The 20,094-nt window shown below is 40.0% G+C and overlaps 1 long non-coding RNA gene across 1 annotated transcript in view; it reads left to right on the top strand.

Annotated features, from left to right (window-relative positions):
• Positions 1-456: 456 nt before the first annotated feature.
• Positions 457-20,094, top strand: part of LOC109145062 — a 72,372-nt gene continuing 52,734 nt past the window's right edge. Inside the window, exon 1 of the long non-coding RNA XR_002046209.1 lies at positions 457-550. This is a non-coding gene — a long non-coding RNA (uncharacterized LOC109145062). The remainder of the gene's footprint in view (positions 551-20,094) is intronic.

Consider the following 20,094-nt stretch of genomic DNA (forward strand, 5'->3'; position numbering starts at 1 on the left):
ATAAAAATACAGTCTAATTGGGGGGGGGAGGGGGGAGGAGAAAGCCATAGAGCTCTGACTCCCTAATACCCATTGGCTCTGTTTCCTGAGAATTCATAAAGATTTAAAACAAGGATGGTATAAAGACAATCCTACTGTGGTTTCTACAATGCATGTTTTCTGCTAATAACACCTGGGAGGCAGTGTGAAGTAACAGCTGAGGTGCTTAAGGGCACCTCTAGTGCCATCTACCTCCTGTGCACATCTGTGGATTTGGGCATACATCCAAAAGGAGGCTGGGAAGAAAATCAGCCAACTATGAGACCATTGCAACAGGAGGAGGAGGAGATAGTCCTCTGCTGCTGAATCTGTAAGTTTCTGGGTGTTACCTGGGCACTCCAAGGTTCAGAATTTTTGCCAAGTGGTTAAGTCAGAGTAGAACTCAGAACATCAGTTTGAAGAAAGGGAGCTGAAATTGCTCCTTGTGCTACCAGAAGGAAATATTGCACTGGGAGGCCTCCTGTTCCCCTTGAAACAAGCAGCTGCCAGCAAACAGATTCTGCAAGCCTTGGTAAGGTAGAAATACCACTTACCTCGTGCCCCAGCCTCTGCTGGGTGATGGGGTGTGTGAGCCCTCAGTGTCCAGGTTAAGTACAAGTGGACCTGGCAAGTGAAAATGGCAGTTTTGTCAGGAATTTGCTCTCAGATACCACTGCTGAATAGAAAGCTGATGCTGTAATACAAAATACAATGCTGGAAGTCCCAAGATGATGAAAGATTAATGAGTAAGGGTTAGGCTTGCAACAGCTGTTTCTTTCTTTCCTGCACATAGACAGTAATGTTATGCAAAGATAAACATATTAGCCAAATATTAACTCTTTTTTACAGGCAACAAAAAGCAGCATGTGACAGGTTCCTGTATCTAAACCAGAACAATGCAGGTTTCCAGTTCCAAGCTGAACTCAACTGAGCTGCTGCTGGAATTTCAAGAGAATATTGTTTTGCATAGCACCATCAGTTCGCATTAGGATTTAATAATGAAACAAAGACTTGTTTTCCATGCAGAGAAGTTTATCTAGGAACCAGATCTTGAGCAATTAATGCAGCTACTACAACCATGAGACCTAAGGTGATTTATCCGATTTGAGGTTTGCAAAGTAGGCACTGCATATTTTCTGTCATTAATTTTTCACAGTTCATACTTCAGCATAATGATCTGTCTGTAGCTGGACAATGTTTTTGGGAATGTTCAATCTGAAAATTAATTTGCTTCATCTGTAGAAATGTCTTCATTGTGTTTGCTTCCTGTAAATACTCTTGCTGTCAAGTTTTGCCACCACAAATATGTAAAGACACCAATTTTTTAAACTATATGCACAATTATTTGTGCTGAAACTGCATGTGTGTTCTTTCACTCAGGAAACAAAAAAGAGTGTAAATAGTCTCAATTAACTCTCATGGAGCTTAAAAAGAAAATATTCAACTGTGCTTGCCCTTCAGGAGAGTTGAAATAGATTTACTCTCAATTCAGTTGAATACTTTCAAGTGAATTTTAGAACAGGGGATTGGAGAGCTGAATTAAGCTAATAAAATCTTACAGTGAATTATTTGTTCAACTGTTTTAATAGACAATTCAACCTATTACATTTTAGTTATTTGCTTCTTCCATTTGGCTTTTGTTTTTTAAAGCAACATGGTCTTTTAATGAAATCAGTATCTGTTCTCTTTTTTTTTTTGCTGTGAGACAGTAGATGTATAAGGCAAAAGTAAAATCACTGCGCTATTTCTTCACCTTGCTGCACTGAAGGTGTCTTCTCTGCATTGCTCTCTGAGACAGAGACAAAAAAAGACGCGCTGGAAGTGAGGCCTCAGAGCAGTGCAGCTCAGCAGACAGCAGATTGCTAATGGCACCTGTATTTCAGTTTACAGTACTGACTGCTAACAACACACACAGTGTGCTCTGCTTGATTTTTTTCTTCAGCCTCCCCCCCGCCCCCTTTTTCCCCCATTCCCACATGCTTAATTAGAAAATCTGATGCAGCCAGAGACGTTATCTGCCATACCGTGTGTGTTAGTAAGGAATGCATTCTTTGATGTTGCTGATAAGCTTTCCTGTGTTGTGGGTAGTTAATTGGTAGTGGAAAGGAAATGTCTGGACTAGTGTAAAAGGAAGCTTCCTAACTGTCTCTCCTGCAGCTGGTCTCACTGGTTGATGAGCCAAGGTGTGGTATTGATGTAGCAGTGGTGAGGAGGTTCTGCCAATATTGCCCACCTCCCAGCAGAACGGCGCAGAGCACCTGCACCTTTGGAACAGCTTCTGAATTCTTCTGCTCTTTCATCTTTTTAAGAGAACAAAAATAGGAATAAAACACAGTTCTTCCCAAAACCCGGAGGGCCAAATTTCCTGCCAGTATAAATCAGCATGTGCACTGTAATCTCTCCCTGGGTCATGCTAGTCCATGAGAGCCGGGGATGTGAATGGTGAAGCATTTGTTAAGCAGCGAACTAGCCAGTGGGTTAGATACTTGCAAAGTTCAAAATAAGAATCTCAGGTTTATTTGAGGTTTATTTTCTGCATCTTTCAAGCTTTAATTTGCCTTTCAATTATATTTTGCCTTTGTTGGATTTAGATACTAAGTCTTCCATTTTAGCTCCCATTTACAATACTCTACAAGTTAAATCTTGCTTTATTGTTCTATTTTAACTAGACATTGGAAGGACCATGATCTTTCTCTGGCATGCAGGGCGTATTTGGGAATTTTGGTTTTGGTTTGTTTAGCAGTGTTAGATCACCTGGCTTTTTTTTAGGATTTACGTCTTTTTGCTATTATTGCTCACAAGACAACTTTTTTCATCCAGTAATAGATTACTGTCATTGTGAAAGGTCCTTCTGTTCCTAATGAACTTCAAAATATTTGTTTTAGTCCTTTGGCTCTGTTGGGTATTGGTATTGTCTTTTTGTTTCCCTTCTCCATTTTCTACAATGCCTAACTTCTGTTTTCTACTTACCATTTTCACCTTCCTCTTTCTTCCATTTGTTATAGGCTTTTGAAAAGTTGCAGATGCTTTCATTTCCATTGAAAGCCTGGCTGCAATTCAGTAACCAGTGTGATTCTATTTTGAATCATTACACAGTGGCTTTTGAGGTATCTAATACAAGATATTCTTAAACTCTTGCCAGTTGTTGTCATCTTTCCCTCATATTTTGGTTTTTCCTGCTGGGTGAATTCAGGCCTAATTGTATTCACCTTTTTTTAAGCTGACCCTAGATGAGCACCAAGTGGAAAGGCAAATGGTTTCATGTGCTGTAAAAATGTAGCAGGTGTGATGGAGCCCTGCTCACTTGTATGTAAGGAACACTGGTTCTGAATTCTGTTCCTATTCTTTCTCATCTGCCAAAACGATACGTTGTATGGGAGGAAGGTACTCTGTGGGACACAGAGAACTTCCCCCCCTCCTTACATTTACTGAATTATATTGACTTTGATGATTTTCCTTTCCCTCTCCCTAATGTAGATCTGACAGAATTAGTTAATAATTGATGCTTATCTTGCTGGGACTTCCATGTTGACTTGGCTTAGTTGAAGGGGTCAGACAGAGATTTCAGGCTCAGTTCTGCCCCTCCTTGCCTTCTACTGTGTGTTGGTAATAGACTGGGTGTGCAGGTTGCTGCTTTCTCGGCCTTGTGTGGTGAATGGATGGCAAGTACACTGAAGTCCAGCTATGTAAGAGATCCAGAGCAGCTCACAACAGATTTTCTGTGTTATCAATTAGGGTGGTACTGAGGCATTAGCCAGATGTGCTACCCTTTAGGGCAACTTTTGCATACTGGTTTACAAATATGTGGTAATAGAGGAGGTTCAACTTGTTTTCACTCCTCTTACAATAGCAAGAGAAAACCAGCATCCTGTGAATGCCAGTGAGGAGAACCAGATGGTTAGCTATTCTTGGTCATGCACCTTTTATAATGTTGTGCTGCCCTTCTTGCTTTGTTCCCATCTGTATCTGCAGTGCTGCATTCCATGTTGAAGTGGTACTGAAGCATCTTGAAATCATGGGAATGCAGCAGAGGAGAAAAGCTGTTTTGTCCAAATTACCAGACTCAGAATTAAGGCTGAAGATTATTTAACCTTGGTGATACCTTGGTGTTGCCTTTCTCTGCTCTTAAAATTAAGAACCAAACATGGTTAAAAGGGAAAAGGCGTTTTTACCTCGGTATTTATTTAAGGATGCTTTAGGTGCACCACTTCATCCAGGTGGAATGCGCCAAAATGCACACTCAAATGCACCCCGAAATGCACCCCAACAATAGATCCCGTATCCAATTTACAGACCTTGCAAATTAGCAGATCTATCAAAGATTCCCCAATGAGAGGCTCGAATGAACCCCCCCATCCCAAGGAATACCCCCTGGATGGGCCTGTCTTAATTTACAGGATGTGTTCTAGAAAAGGCCTTGGTTTCTCAGGATGGCATAGGGCTTTCTGGCCTCCAGCTGCGAGGCCTCCAGGATGTTTGGTCTCCTGGCTTAACAGCATATTGGGTCTAAGCTAAGTTATCAGACTTAAGGAATTACAAGTATGCATGCTAAAAGCACTGGGGATACATAAAAGCTATATAAAAGGGTATATAAAAAGTATACGTAAAAAAGGGCAAAAAATCATCATGGCATCATTGGAGGTGATAGTATCTGGGTGAGTTAGGGATTTCCATTACCAATGGCAGTAAGGTTCTCCTAGAAAGGTCACCAAACTTCCAGGCTCTATCAAAGGGTAATGGAATATGTAAGAAGCATTCATCCAAATTAATTTGTTTGAGAAGAGAGGCTGACAAAAGCTTTTCAAGTAAAGTCTTGGGAAGAACAACTTAGGAAACATCTTATTCTCTCCAGTTCATCTGTCTGATCTCCAGGTAGAGAGATGCTACAGCACTGATGAGCATGAATGTCTGATTCCGCTTTCACTCCTTAGTTTCTGTGAAATAGGAGAGTAAGCAGCTCTGTTTGCAAGCTGTGAGGGAAACAAGTTAGAGCCCTTTTTGTGATCAACCCCAAACTTTTCCATCTTGACAGAGTCTGAGATCAGTGACGGCACAAATAATGTATGACAGGCCACAACATTTGCAGGGTGTATGGCATGTGTGTGGGATGATGATTTTTAGTAGTTTGTTCGATGTAAGTCTTTTCAATCAGAAAGAGGGATGTTTGTGTAATGCATAACTTACCTTATTAATAATTTGTATTTCAGGCTGCTAAGTACGTACAGTAGCACGCATACACCCCAGATGGGTAACTCTTGTTGGTGTTTGACAAAAACACAACTCTTTTTAAAAAAAAACCCCAAAACTTTTTCAAGTTTTTGCAGTCCCTTGAGAGGACATTTGAAGGCTGGAGTAGTGTGGCAATCCCTGCTAGGGCTGACAGTGTATGAAGAGGATTTTTGTATTTTATCTTTTTTTCCTTCCTGTTGCTATTGACTCATCTACTCTTTTTGCTGTCTGTTTATGCTCATTTATATGAACTAATTCAGCTGACTGGTTAAGTTCCACCACCCACTTACAACTTCAATGAATAATGTTTTAGGCCTGGCGTCTCACAGGAGCAGGCCCCTCACACATCAATGTCATTACTGGAATTGCTTTTACTGATAGCAGCCATGTGGCAGGTGTACAGAGAGCAGCCTGCAGAACGAGCAGCATGAAGAGCATCATTCATCAGGTTTGCTTACAAAAAGTCGTCTCTTAGCATGAAAAAGTTGTGGTCCCCTTTCTCCTCCATTCTTTTCCTTCTGCTGCCTGTGATCACAACATGTGCTTTTTCTCACTGTCTTGATTTTTCATGTTGTGGTTTTGAGTGAGGAGTCCAGATAGGATTAGGCTTTGTCTTGCTGTTGCATAGAAACCTTTGAAGAAGATTCAAGGAATCTCTTGTGCTTTAGGAGGATGCAGGAAATTTCATTACTGCCACGTGCACCAGGCCAGTTTGATTATCTCTAGTAAAATATGTACTTGTCTGCTATACTTCAAGCAAGTGGTGCAGCTTAAACCATTGCTTAAATTTAAACACATACGTAAGTTTTTCCTGAGCTGCATCCACAAAAGGCCCTCACAGGGACAGACTGCAACAGGTTTATAGCACCATCCCTGCAGAGCTACTTGTGGGAGGAACAGTCTTCGATTGGTTCTTCTGGCTATTGATGATTTAGTTGGGCTTTTATTTTAACAAAGTGTCTCTGCTTGCTTGTTATAATCACCACAATGAATCCAGTAAGCTTTCATGACCTTAAGAAGGGTAACTTAATATTGGCATTAGATTTTAAAAGGGGAGTTGTCGTGATTGTTCTTAATTGAATCTGAAAGACAAAAAAGACTTTACAGATCTCAACTGGCATTTGAAAGAATGCCCTCTTCTTGTTCTAGGTTGTATTTTCTCATTAAAATGCCCCCTTTCCTGTAATCACTATTTCACAGTTCAGCCATCTCCAGATACTGTGAAACAGCTGTGCAAAGGTCAAGTACAAGAGGGCAATGGGAGAAGAAAATGACACCACAGCTCCCAGGGTTTCCAACCATCCTGTTAACAAATTTACTGACACAGGGCATAATTTTCACTGACGCTGCCCATTTTTTACTGACACCGACTCTTAAGACTCCATAGGGAGCAGATGCTGACATCTCTCTTGACTTTGAAAAGCTCATTGCTGAAACAAAAGGGTTTTATGCAAAGATTTACATAAAGTGTCTAAACATTAAGCAGGGGATCAATAGTTCTTCAAGTCTGAGTAATGATCCCACATGGCAAAGCTACATTTTAATTAATAAGAATGCATCCATACTTTATCTTTGTAGTTTCACACACAACCCCCCCTGGCCCATCTTGGTTTTTTTTCAAGCACACACTGTTTCTTATCGCATCCTAGTCTGAGTCTCTCTGGGCTCTGATTCTGCTTTGAGACTTGTGCAGACAGACCTAACACCTTTATGGCTTTTTAGTGAGGCCAATGGAGCTGGGTGCACCTGTACATCCGTGCAGATATTACTGTAAGATCAAGCCCTTGGTTAAGAGATAAGGGTGGCTAGTAGATCTCAAAGAACTTATTCCCTCCTGGGTAGATTTAATTTAATCTAGACCTTACTGTTCAGAAATAAGAGTTGTCTGGTTTAGTACCATGCTTACATTTTGTCTTCTTGGTCTCTCCAGTTATTTGTTGTTGACTTTTCAGTCCCACATAAGCATGGTTTTGTCTAGTTCATCTCTTAAACCTGACAGCTAAACTGTGCTCCGTGTGGTGAACTTGTAATTCCTTCTGCTTTTGCTGCTTGTGTTCCCTCAGTTGTTGACTGTGACTGGAAAATAGGCGTACAAAGCATTTTGCATTCTCTGAATGTACCACACAGTAATTCTGCTGTCTGAAAACTCTGTAATGTCAATAATTGATGCACTTGAGAAGTGGTAATTAAATTAGTTAATTATGCTGGTAAAATTACATGCAATTATGTGACTGCAGGGTATGTTTAGTAAATTAGGCTTTCCCATACTCACTACATATTGTGGTGCCAATTTTGTTCCTTGATGATTAGGTAGCTTTTGATACTTCTTAATTGATTTAATACCTGGATCTTCATTAGTCCTCGATTGCTATGCAAGGTATGTCTGACATTTTTCTCTCTGATATTTCACAGAATATCATTCATCAAAAAAAAAAAAAAAAGAAAAAAAAAAGAAAAAATAAGAAAAAAAATCAATCCATATGTATATACACATTCCTGTCAGATGTTAAAGCATCAAGACTTCAGGGAAAATGCTGTCTTCTACAAGAGTCTTGTGGTGACTTGCCCACTAGTATGAGATGCCAATCAACTAACTGTCCCTGGGAACCCTCTAATATAGAATGACTGATTTCATTTATGTTTCTCTTGAAAGATCCAAATAAATAGGTGTCTCAGGGAAGATTGGCACGGTGACAGCTGTTTTAATGACACCTGTTATCTTTACAGAGAGCAGTGAAAGGTTATTACAAGGTAACATTAACTCAAATAAAAATTTTAAGGGGGTCAGATTTGATTGTGTCTGGTGCTCAGGTGGGGTTTGCTGTATTTCATTCATGCTTGCTCAATATTTTACATGTCAGAATACCCTCCCAGCAGACGGTTACCTTCATGCTGGCTGTGTTTACTATCACACACCTCTCCCAGATCTGCCTGTCTCCACGCCTTGTGTTTCCCCCCACCAGCACATACTCTATTGCTGTCAAAAATGATGCTTCTGTGTATGACACCTGTCTGGGGCTGCTAGTGACAAACTGCACTAAAGGCTAAGAGCCAGATCTTTTGTTTTTGCTCTTAGGGCAGAATCTCTGTGAGAGGAAGGAAAGGGTAGGGTGGAACTTGTTCTTTGGCTTTGGAGTCATGAAGCATATACCATGGTCTCTATCTGAGCCCAATCCAGCAATGTGCCAGTATCAAAAGCAGTGGGGTCTGAGTGACAGAGCAGCTAAATAGCTGGGCTAAACTGGCCTGAGAAGAAATGGCTCCACTACTGTGCTGACTTCAGAAAAGGATGAATGACTCTATCCTGTTCATGTAGTGTTTCTAGGGACTTGATACAGATAGAGGCAGGCAGAACCCTCGGCTTGTCAGTCAACTGTTTTGTGAGACACACCTTCCTCTGTTTCTGTCCCTTCACAGTGCCATTTGTGAGGTGGCTGGGGAGCATGGACTCAGGGCTTGTGTAAGAACAAGAAGGGTGCCCATGCTCATTAAATCTCTACTCACCAGTAAGCTCAGTATGTGATGCTCAGAGAAGTAACTCCTGTGGAAAGACATTTGGAGGTGTACAGGTAGCTTTGTCTGAGCTTTTCTTCTTAAAGGAAAACCAACTTTTCTGTAATTTTCTGTGGCTGCTGGAGTATCTTTATGATGGCTTGAATATTAACCCAGGAGGGATCAGTTCATGTTGTTTCTGTTGGCTTTGTTTAGGCCTTAACTGTCTTTTCCATTTCCCTGCTTCTTTTCAACAATATTTATTACATAAATTCCTTTTCTGCCCCTCTACCCAACTCTAATTTTGGCCAGCTCTTTTTATATGGCAAATACAGCTCGGGTGTAAAACTTTACAGGAGATAATTTCCAGTATTTCCAGAGTGCTCAGTAATGCCTAGAGCTGGCAAACTGTCTGGCTTCTTAAACCCTGTCTATTATGGCTCTCTGCAGACTTGCTGATCTCGGGGAACTGAGGCCGTGTGGTTCGCAAGTACATGTGAACTTCCAAAGAAAGGGAATCTTCATTTCTCCAGACCTCTAAATTAGTACTTATAGGGAAAGGTCTACTTTTATGAATACAATGATATCACAGATTCTTGAGCTATTTCTGTAATTTTCAAGCTCACATTAAAGTTGAAGTTAAATGAGTACTACTGGATGTGAAGGCTTTCCTAAATACTTACCAACAGCAAGAACTCTGGTTCTGTTTAAGAGGCTAATCAGTGTTTGAAAAATCATGGTTTTGTTCTATGAGAAGAGCTGCTTTTAAAATATGGAGGAGTAGAGTCAATTAGAAAGAAAACAGTGAAGGAATGTGCAGATTTAGATGGGAAAGCTCTTTCCTAAGGATTTTAGTGGGTGACTAGATGGAGGGATAGGACCTCCTGCAGGCGTGCAATGGTCTCACCAGCGAGTCTGTTAAAATACTGCCTGCTTTGCCTGGCAATCTCTGATATTTAACAACTTTGTTCAGACTTCCATGTTTAGAAAGGTGCTTGAATATTGAAAATAAAGGGGAGATCAAACCTAAAATAACTGTAGTAGCTCTGGGGATGAGTAGAAGCTTCTTGCTGTTTTTCTTTAGTGGGGACGTGGCTCTTGCTGTCTTCTGAAAGCAGTGCATTTAAAAGAACCTATCTTTATTTGGCACCTTTGTGCTAGTGAGGCTGGCGTGCTACCTTGTTAACTGGCGTCATGCCATCCCAACAGATGGACAGCAGTATAGACAGCCAGGAGACCATGTACAAGCATCAGTATGTGTGTTGAGGGCAAGATCCCCTAGCCAGAAATGTTGAAATGCTTGTCTGTTCTGTGTTTCTGTGCTTGTGGCTAAGTAAGATGATGTACCAGCCCTGAGTAGAATCAGCTGCACTGGTATAAGCTAATCCTTCACCTCCCAGGCAGGAGCTGCTCATGCAGAATTTGGGTTGGTATTCCTGTGGGAAGTCTGGGGCTTCCTGAAAAACACTTGCGCTTTCTACATAGCATATAGTTCAAAGTGTGGTGAGGCCAACTTTTAAAGTTATATCTTCAGTAGGTCATACTCAGTCTCAGAATACAAACAGAGCTCCATCAATGGCGATGAAGCCAGAGGTGTAAATGACTGAGTCCAATTATGACCAATTTAGTGCACCAAGATTTCTGCTAAGTTTGGAGAGTGGAGAGAGCTTGTCTGTAGACTGCCACAGAAATTCGTTGTTAGACTTCTCTGGACATCTGTCATGCTGTTTGTCTTTGCCTCAAGAGGCAGCGTTTTCCTAGTGAGACACACAAAACTACATCTGTTAACATTAAGTGCTTTTGTAAATTCAAATAGTAACTTGACTGAATTTATGGAATCAAAGATAAAGAAGAATGGATTCATCCAACGAGTAGTTTAAGGCGGGGGAAGGAAAGCCATGCTTTTGAAAGACTGTGACATTAGTTGAACTCTAATCAGCTTTAAATTTGGGATTCAGATAGTGGATGTTTAGTTTGGGAATGGCCACTTTTGTATTAGTTCAAATTTGCTTCAAGGTGCTGTAGAGTACACAGAAAAAAATCCCAGTTCATAACTGAATTAGCGCTTATTTGTAAATGTCTTGCTAACTAAATCGGTTTAAATTTACTGGGGTTAAACTGTAATCAAACTCCAAACACAAACTCTTTCCAGGCTTCTGGTTGAGTTTACTTCATTTAAAGAACTGGAAACCATTTCAGAAGAGTTGTGGGGTATTTTTAACACCTCATAGAAGACACTGATAGAATGCTATGAAGCAGCATACAAGGGGTTGAGATCTGCGTTTCAGAGGCCTGCGCAATTGTGAGCAAAGGCAGGCAGCGATACTAGCAATGATTCATGAAACCAATATTTGGAAAATTGTCTTTGCAACTTAAAGGCTGTATAGTCATATTTCTCTTCCACCAACAAAATATTAGATTCAGCTATTAGCTGAAATATTTTCAATTGGAAAACTCTGTCTTGCCATAGGTATCTCGATAGACATTTTGGTCACAGGGTCAAGACCTTTGGTAGGTACTTTATCATGTGATACCTCTTCCTCACCATGTACTAACACACATTTTAGGATAACTTTGTGTGAAAGACATGTAGTTATATTCTGCTAAGTTTAGCAAGTGGAACTAGTTGAAATGGCAATATTCACATTTGCACGTAAGCAATCTAACAAATGAATTCGTTCCCTTTAAGCGTATTTATACCTAAAACCCAGTATCTACCCAGTCTGAATTGCCAAGGGTCTTGCAGATAAGCTAGCAAAATCCCCAGTATGGGTCATGATCATGTTGGTTGGATGAAATACTAAATGAATTGCTCCCAGTTTACTTCCAAATAGGTATATGTGTGTAGGTAGCAGAAATGTGTGTTGGCTTACACCCAGCTTTAAGAAAGATTGTTGAGATGTCTGTTAGAAAAGGGAAGGCTTGGGGATTGTATCAAAATATGAAAACACCTGAAGGGAGGGAGGGAAGAGGATAGATCCAGACTATTTTCAGTGGTGCCCAGTGACAGGGCCAGAGGCAATGGGCACACACTGAAACACATGAGGTTCCCCCTGAACACCAGGAAAAACTTTTCTTACTGCGAGGGTGATTGGGTGGTCACACAGGTTGCCCTGGGGATCTCTCTCCTTAGAGATACTTAGAAGCCATCTGGATGTGGTCCTGAGCAGTCAGCTCTAGGTGACCCTGCTTGAGTGGGGGTTTGGACAAGATGATATCCAGAGGTCCCTTCCAACCTCTGTGTGGAAACTAATTGCTGTTGAGATTGAGTTCAGATCATATGTGCCAGACCTCTCAGCCAAAGGGAATTTAGTTCTCTTTTTTTTACTTTTCTTTTTTTTTTTAGTGCCACTTGGTTATGTGCAGAGGGTAGTGAGATGTATTCATCTTATCAGCATACTTCCTCCTTTTTTCTGCAGGAAGTGCTCAGCATCAAAGCACTGAAGAGCAGTTGAAATGTACTCAGCAGGTCCTTGATTCCCTATTAGTGCTGTTAGTGATTTTTTGTAAAGCAGGTCCTTATGTGAAGGCACAGGAGAAAGCTGTTCCTGTGATCTCTCTGATCACTCTTTCCAAGTGTTACAGCTCCCAGTATGGGGCTATTTGGGTGTATCACAGTGAGAGGTTCGGATCTTTATGTGATAATGGCCTCTGTTCCAGTCTTTCACCATGGCATGCTGATGAACTAGGTAGGAATACTCTTTGCCTACAGAATACTCTACATCATTACTTGCAGTGATAATACGATCACTTGTATATCCTTAAACCAAAAAGAGAAACCGCTTAAGTATAATCTCCTCTACAAACCTGTTGGTAACCAATTTGATTTCACAGAGTCATTCCAGGACCACTTAGATTCATAAAGTCCCACATACAGTGTGAACTAACATGCAGTGTAGTACTAGTGCATGTCAGTTTGCACAAATACATCTACACTAGACATTAAATCTTCACAGTAGGCTTTCTACCAATATATCCTTATCCTTTTCATTTTATATTTGAAATTATAATTGAAATTATAACTGTAACAACAGGTGCAGACTAGATTCTCCCTGCAGAAAAGTAAAATGCAATTGGATAGCTAGCAAGGAGAAGAGATGCAGATTTCAGAATGGTATATGGAGCAGCTACAGTACAATTGTATGCTGGATTGGCTGTGGCTCTTCTGAGCCATCACAGCTTGTCTGCTATTTGTATCAAGTTCAAAGATGTCTCCATAAGAAATGTTCCATTTCCACACAAACCAAAGATGCTTTTTTACTCCTGCAGCTCTCCTTTCATCTTTGTTACTTAATGATTTTTGGCTTTTCTCTCTTTGCTGTCCTCACTGTCATGTTGATGCAGCTGATAGTGAATGCTGTCCTTATTTTAACCCCAGTCATTTTATGTTTGGCTTTTCAAGCACCCAACCCACAGTGACTCTGCAATCAGACATTTAGCTATATTAATTGCAATGTGGGTGCATTGCAGTAGCTTTGATACACTGGCTGGCTATTTCATAATTTAGAGAACTCTCCTCTACTTGCCACTGCCTAATATACGTGTTTAGACTGTTGGGCACCAGTAAGTATGTTTTACTACCCTTTTAAAGATTTTTTATCATTAAGTCAGAAATTTGCTACAACTAGTTTTCTGTCACATAGATTCTTTACACATGCCCTGTCTGCTTTGTTGATTCCTGATGGGAAATATAGCAGGGAAATCTAGGCAGAGGGTTTTGAGAGGATTGAGATTACAGAATAATTCAGAGTAACTCTTTCAGAGTAACTGTAGTGTCTCAGTTTACTACTACAGTTGAACAAATGGCAGAACCATTAGTATGCCCCTAGAGCCACTATATATTTGAAGCTTGATCTAGTCCTATCCCAGAGGCTCTGGAAACTCAAATTTGGGTGCTACTGCTGTCCTATTACATTAGCAATATCTGTATAACTGGTGGCTCAGTTTACAAAGACCTTGGGTTCTGTTGGCTTTGACAGGGGAAGGGGCGAAATGGAAATCGTTCAGGGTGAGGTCTCCAGGTGGAGTCATTTAATGTCTTGTCTGTACTCTGGAACTACCAGTCCCAGGTACTTAAAAGGTCTTCAGATTATTCTACAGAGGGTTTATGTTGTGAGATGCAGGACACAAAAGCAAATTATTAAGTGATAAGGCAGCTTTATACTTCAAAGTATTTTCCCTTTTGAGTTTCAAGATGCTAGTTGAGTCATGATTTGAAGTGATGGTCTTGTTTTGAATTTTGTTGTTTGTTTGCTCATTTGAGTTTTCATTTGTGTTCTGTTAGTTTTGGGGTGTTTTTCACCACTGTTAGTTTTACAGAGAAATTTTAGGTCTCACATAACTGCTAACTTTTGGGAGCTAGAACTTTGACCAGAACATCAAACATTGTAACACTTTTGGTTGAAATTGTTGGAGCTGGCAAAGCTGGGCTTTCTGATTGCCAGTTTATTTTATGGGCATGATCAATTGCAGTAGGTCATCTAAAATGCTGTAAAACTCTCAAAAACTTAAATGATGTATTCCTTCAGTCTGTTACAAAGTAATTGAGAACATCAAACATGTCCATCCAAAGTCCAAAAGTGTTATACATGTGAATCTGTACTTTCAGATCACAGTGCGTGTATACAGAATATTAGATTGTGAGCTCTCTGTATATTTGCAAAGAGTTTTGTATCTTTGCAGAAGGAACACTTTTATTTTACAGTGCATCAAAAGTAACCCTAAGTAAGCCATATAAAGGCATATCACATCCTTTGGCTTTGCAACTCACTTCATTATATGCCAAACACAAATTCCAGTTCCTTGTGTTTTACTTACAATAACATTAGTGTTTAATTCCACAAACTCAATCAAAGCTACACTTAATATAAAGAAAACAGAGTCCGTATTTTATAGCTGCATTAAATACTTTCCCCCGAAATGGTTTAGGGGGTGTTTTTTTTAAATTTATGGATTTTTTTTCACAAAGCTAGAGACTTTGTTTTGGTTTTAGTACTTGTATTTATAGTTGTGGAATGATCATTTTCTGGTTGATTTCACATTGAGCTCTTTCAAAACTAGTTTTAATAGTTCCATGCCCTTTAAATCTTTTTCTTTCTATCACTGCTGTTACAATACATTATACTTTATATTCTTAAGCTATTAACTTGGTGCTCAGTTAATGATTTGTTGGTGGTTTAAGGGAGTGTATCTGGGTTGTTTGTATTGGTACTAGCTTTTTTTGTTTTTTAAGAATGACAAATAATATAAATATTTCCAGTAGTGGAAAAAAATAAACCAGCAAGGAGTTTGTTTCATGAGGCTTAGATAAGATGAGCCAACACATAATATATCAATCAACCTATTTTTGGCTAAAAGCTTGCATGGTGTTTGGTAGTTAATGATGATGTGCTTTTCTTGGAGAGATGCAAAGGACAAAAGGGACTTTTTCTTTTATTGATACCTCATCTCCAGTGTTTAAGGAAATTTGTGCATTACTTCTGGACTGTTTTCAGTAATCTAGAGTGCCAGCTGGGTTTGGTCTGTGAGATGATCTCTAAGCAGAAGATGGAGAGGGAGTAAAACAAAGCAGGAAAGGGGAATATAGGGAATAGAAACAGAACTGCTTCCCCATTCTCATATTGTGCCTGTTGATGAAGTTTCACTTTGTAAGGAACAATCTCTTTGCTGCTCCTGGACTTTCACAATTACATGATTATGTATGACAACACCACCCCTGAAATGATGCAGGACACAATGCCCTCCAAGCATCCTCAGTTTTCACTGTGTCCTAGGTTGGGGCAGTACAGGGATGCTTCCTTAAGGCTCACTGAAATTTACTACGACTTGATTATGGATAGTAGCCAAGTGCCTCATATGGAGTTCCTTTGTCAAGTACGGACCTGAATGTACTCCTGTGTGCAGTGTCTCAGCTACCAGGTGCTATTTGTTTTCCTCTTAGCTCCACTTTCCTGGCAGGACAAAATCCCACCTATCCTTTCTTGCTCTGTGACTGACTGCTGCTTTCATTCCTTAACTAAGTGCTGGTCTTCCTTGTTTTTTGACAGGGCTCCTGTTTTCTAATGTCTAGTTTCTTCTGTCTCTTTAGTAACTGTATATGCACAGAGTAGTGTCACAACTTTGGAATTATGAAAAGATATTTTGGATAGACCAAACTCATGGCAGAGCTGTACTTAACCACAGACTAATTTTTTCCGTTTTGAGAAGCTGGATAGGTGTGGAGGATCCTTTTCAGGCTTATGATAATTGGTACTTGATAATATGTGCTTCCATGTAACAAAATAACCCCTATAGTTATATTTATTGAATATTTATATTTTATTATGCTTACCCCAAAATGGTTTGCATGAACATATAAGTCATATAATAGAACAGATGATCAAATCAACGGTTTTACCTCCTTGTGGCTGAGAATTTATTTTGATAAGTGTGGTCTGAAGGACAAGACCTCTGAGTTGTGGCACAAACTGGAGAAGGTTTTACAGTGAAAGGTCAGAAAAGCACACCATAAAAAGGTGAAGTCAGAGGGGAGAGTGGGCCATTGAAAGGTCTGATTTTTCAGCTGTTGGATTTATAAGCAGGCAGAGAAAATGAGTAAAACTTCATGGAGCAAGAAAAAGAAATCAATGTCCTTTGCTGCAACCTGTGTTTTGGCACTCCTCTTTCTCTTCCTTACCAGAAGAATAATTCCATGGAATGCAGTTTTTCTGCTGAATTCCTTTAGGATCTGGATTTGGGTATATATGGGTAGGATTCTTAACGCTGACTACTACGTCCTGCATCTTTTGAAGAGATGTTCTTCCTCTCCACCCGATGCAAATATCTGATATGTGATGAACAGGCACCTGGAGTTACTCTCTATTGGCTTCCCACTGTAAGCAACCCAAGGAAAAGTTACAGCTTTTTACTTGTATGGTTGTTTTTCTATCCTCCAGGTGGTTACAGAGGTGATGTTGGTGCAGGTCTTCCTTTGAGTCAAAATCTGCCAGCTCAAATATAAACATATTTAATTCCCCTAGTGCTGTCATAAACGAACATTTGCATGGAATGTTTTAAATTGGGAAACATTTGAGATACCTGGCCTTGTCTTCCAAAATCAATAAAGTTTATAAGTTATTTGCAAGTTATATATGTGTAGATATGCATCTAGTCCTTGTTGTGCTCTTCCAGCGCTGTGTTAAACTGCTAAACATAAATGTGCTCAGGGAGGATTTAAAGTCTAATGCTCTTTCTGAAGCAGAGCCACCAAGGGTTTACTATTCCCGTACAGAAATGTTGGTGTAGGTGATGTTTAGTCAATGGGAGAAGATATTGCCATGTGGTTTCTGGGAAGCACTAAAATCTATTTATTTTATAACTACTTTTTCCCACCTTAGCAGTCTCTAGTCTTAGCATCATGTTTGTCTGGAATTTTTTGTGGGTTTTGGTTTGTTTTTTCTGGTTTGGTTTTTGTTTTTTTTTTTTTTTGTTTTTGTTTTTTTTTTTTTTGGTTTGTTTGTTTGTTATTTTTTTTTTTTTTTTACAATCCTATTATTAAACCTGGATGACACATTTTATTTTGTAAAGCATCCCTCATGTAGTAGCCACCATCACTGCAGGGATAAATAGAATAGCATATGCAGTCTGGTATAGGTGTAGAGGTAACTATATTGAGTAGTATATGGAATGTGGAAGTGAGGTGTCTCAACTTTCCTTGTCTGAGAAGCCTTTTGCAGTCAGGACATCAGCAGAGGTACCAAAGCAAATGGTGAACAATAGTGGAAGGGGAGAGAAATCAAGGGGAAAATAAGGTGGGGAAAAGAGACTTTGTGGGAGCAGGAGTTTGCTTTTTGTTGCTGTTGCTGAGTTTTGTTTGTGTGGATGGATTGGTGACTCACAAAGCAGATGCAGGGAGTTGTGGGAGAGAAAGGCAAGAATGAGTGAAAGGACGGAAAGAAAGCCAGTACTTGTTGAATACAGGGGCCACAGTTCACAGGTTGGTCAGATTAAGCCTGTGAAGGATTTTTGCAACAAGGAGATTGATTTTGATCTGAATCCCATAATGATGTGAAAGCCAGTGGAACTGTCCATGGCGGCCAAATCCAAGTATTCAAAGCTCAGGAGTTTTCTTTCTCTCCCTGTTCTTTCAATATATCTTGAAATTGGTCTAAATGTCACAAGACTTTCAAAATTGATCCAAAGTGGTTTTATTTCCTTTTTTTAAAACTTCATTCTTTTAATCCAGATTTACCAGTTTTCAGCTTTCTCTGAGACCTTGCAGAGCACCAAAACCACCAGAAATACTTATGCTGGCATAGTCTAAGGTGTCTTAATTCTGTCTGGCAGATTCACCTCCAATATTACACTGACGACTTTCTAAATATGTCATGTCATAAATTATTTGCCAAAAGTACTACTTTTGTTTCTCTCTTCAATTTATACAAGAATGTCTCCTTGATGAAGGCAAATTTTTTTTATTTGTTTTTTAAAAAATAAATATATTGAGAATCATCTACAACACGAATTTGTTCATGGACTACTTTTAATAGTCAGCCTCTGCAGATTCCAAGTGAGACTCTGGCAGTGTGCGGAGGCCTGACAGTTCCTGTGCTATCATAAATAATGATGATCTATGCTCGGCTTATTTTTTTTTATAATGTGAATGCAGCCAACATACTGACAGAATATAGAACCTCTCACAAGCTGTCCAGGTAGTGAGTCTTTTTATAAATGGTACTGGCATGTGGTTATAGAGTTCTGTAGTATCCCACCTGGGGAGATTCAAATGCAAAGTAATTCTGACTTTTTTTCAGCAGAGGTGTGTCAAGGTAGTGCATCAGGCTCTTTGCAGCAAGTTTTTAACTGGCACATCAAAGCCACCTTGCTGCTTTTAGTTGTCTCTGAACAGTGGACAGTAGTGATAACAAATCATAATGACGATAAACTTTTGTGTGTGTCACATCCTGTCTGTGGTCCCCAGTTTCCCATTTTGACCTCCTATTTTGATAGAAAGCCTCCCAAAGTCCATGCACAAAATCCTGGCTGTAGCTGCACTTTTTTAGGGCAACTATACCTTTCACTGGTCCTCCAGTGACTACAGGAATGACTGCATGAGTTCCAAATGTATGTTTGGCACAGGTGCAAAAGTTTTGATTTTGAAAAAGAAGTTAAAACCTTGGCTCCATTTAAAATAGAGGTAGAGAAGAAAAAAAAAAGATTAAGTTTTCTATGGTAAATCAAAAATGAAGTACCTTTCTCTTAGTCTATTTTGATTTCACTTTGAAATAAAGCCTTAGAGCCCAAGCTGTAAGTGTACTGCTTCAGCAGCAGCTCTATTTCTTAAGTATAGGTTGCTTGCCAACCATCCTAACTAAAGGGGATTTTGGAACCCAGAAGTCCTGGATCATCTGTGAGTGCTGAGAGATGTCATAGAGCCTTGGGTTCTACTCTAGTGCCAGGAATGGGGACAGGACTACACTGTAGATATCTGATGCAGACAGCAAAATTACTCTGAATTAATTTGGGGGCCAGAAGCCCACCTCTGCCTTAGTTTTTGCACCTTGCCTCCCAGCAGGGCTGGTGAAATGGCATTGCTCTTGGTATTTCCTTGTGTCCTGCAGGCAGTGCTGAGCCACCTCAGGCCTGCAGAGCTGCTGTGTTAACCAACTCCATGGCAGCAAGCCTGCAAGCTCTGAAGTCCCTGACCATGGATGTGATTTGACTGTGAAAATGGTTGCCATAAGGCGTTGCTGAGGCCAGAGGATTTAGCAGGATTAAGCAAGGGATTGAATGCTTTTGTATAAATAACCAGAATATCTAGAATTATAGCTGTTAATGCTGACAAACATGTCAGGTGGAAATACTGCCTCAAGCTTTAGGGTTTAACATCTAGTGATCACCACAAAAAAAATCCCAAAAAACCTTCTAAGGAGTGGCATATCTGAAACCTTACCTCTAACAGGTTTCCTTGTTTCTTTTTCTAGGACACTTGGTGTGTGGCTCAGGCCAGAGGCAGGATGTTAGAATAGATGGGTCACAAGTAAGATTCCATGTGCCAGTGTTTAGGTCTCCAGTGGCTTCCTCTACTCTTACTCACCGGGAAGACTAAGTGATTTTGTTACATTTATTTACTTACAAAGCATTATCCAGCATTACTAAGGAGAAGTGCCTGTAAGTAAAGTGTATGTTGGCATGAGCTCCTCTTGATAGTTGGACAGCAATAGCAGATGCTTCCTGGCTGTACTAGTTCCAGTAACTGGGCATCTTCACAGAAACATGTCAAAGGGTGGCAAGGAAAAGAAAAATCTCACCTTTCATTAGGTTTGCTTCTGTGGGCTGAAGTTATGACTCATCTTTCAGGCATGAAAAACACCCACA

Source organism: Corvus cornix, chromosome 2 (assembly GCF_000738735.6).
Source record: "Corvus cornix cornix isolate S_Up_H32 chromosome 2, ASM73873v5, whole genome shotgun sequence".
Lineage (NCBI taxonomy): Eukaryota > Metazoa > Chordata > Aves > Passeriformes > Corvidae > Corvus > Corvus cornix.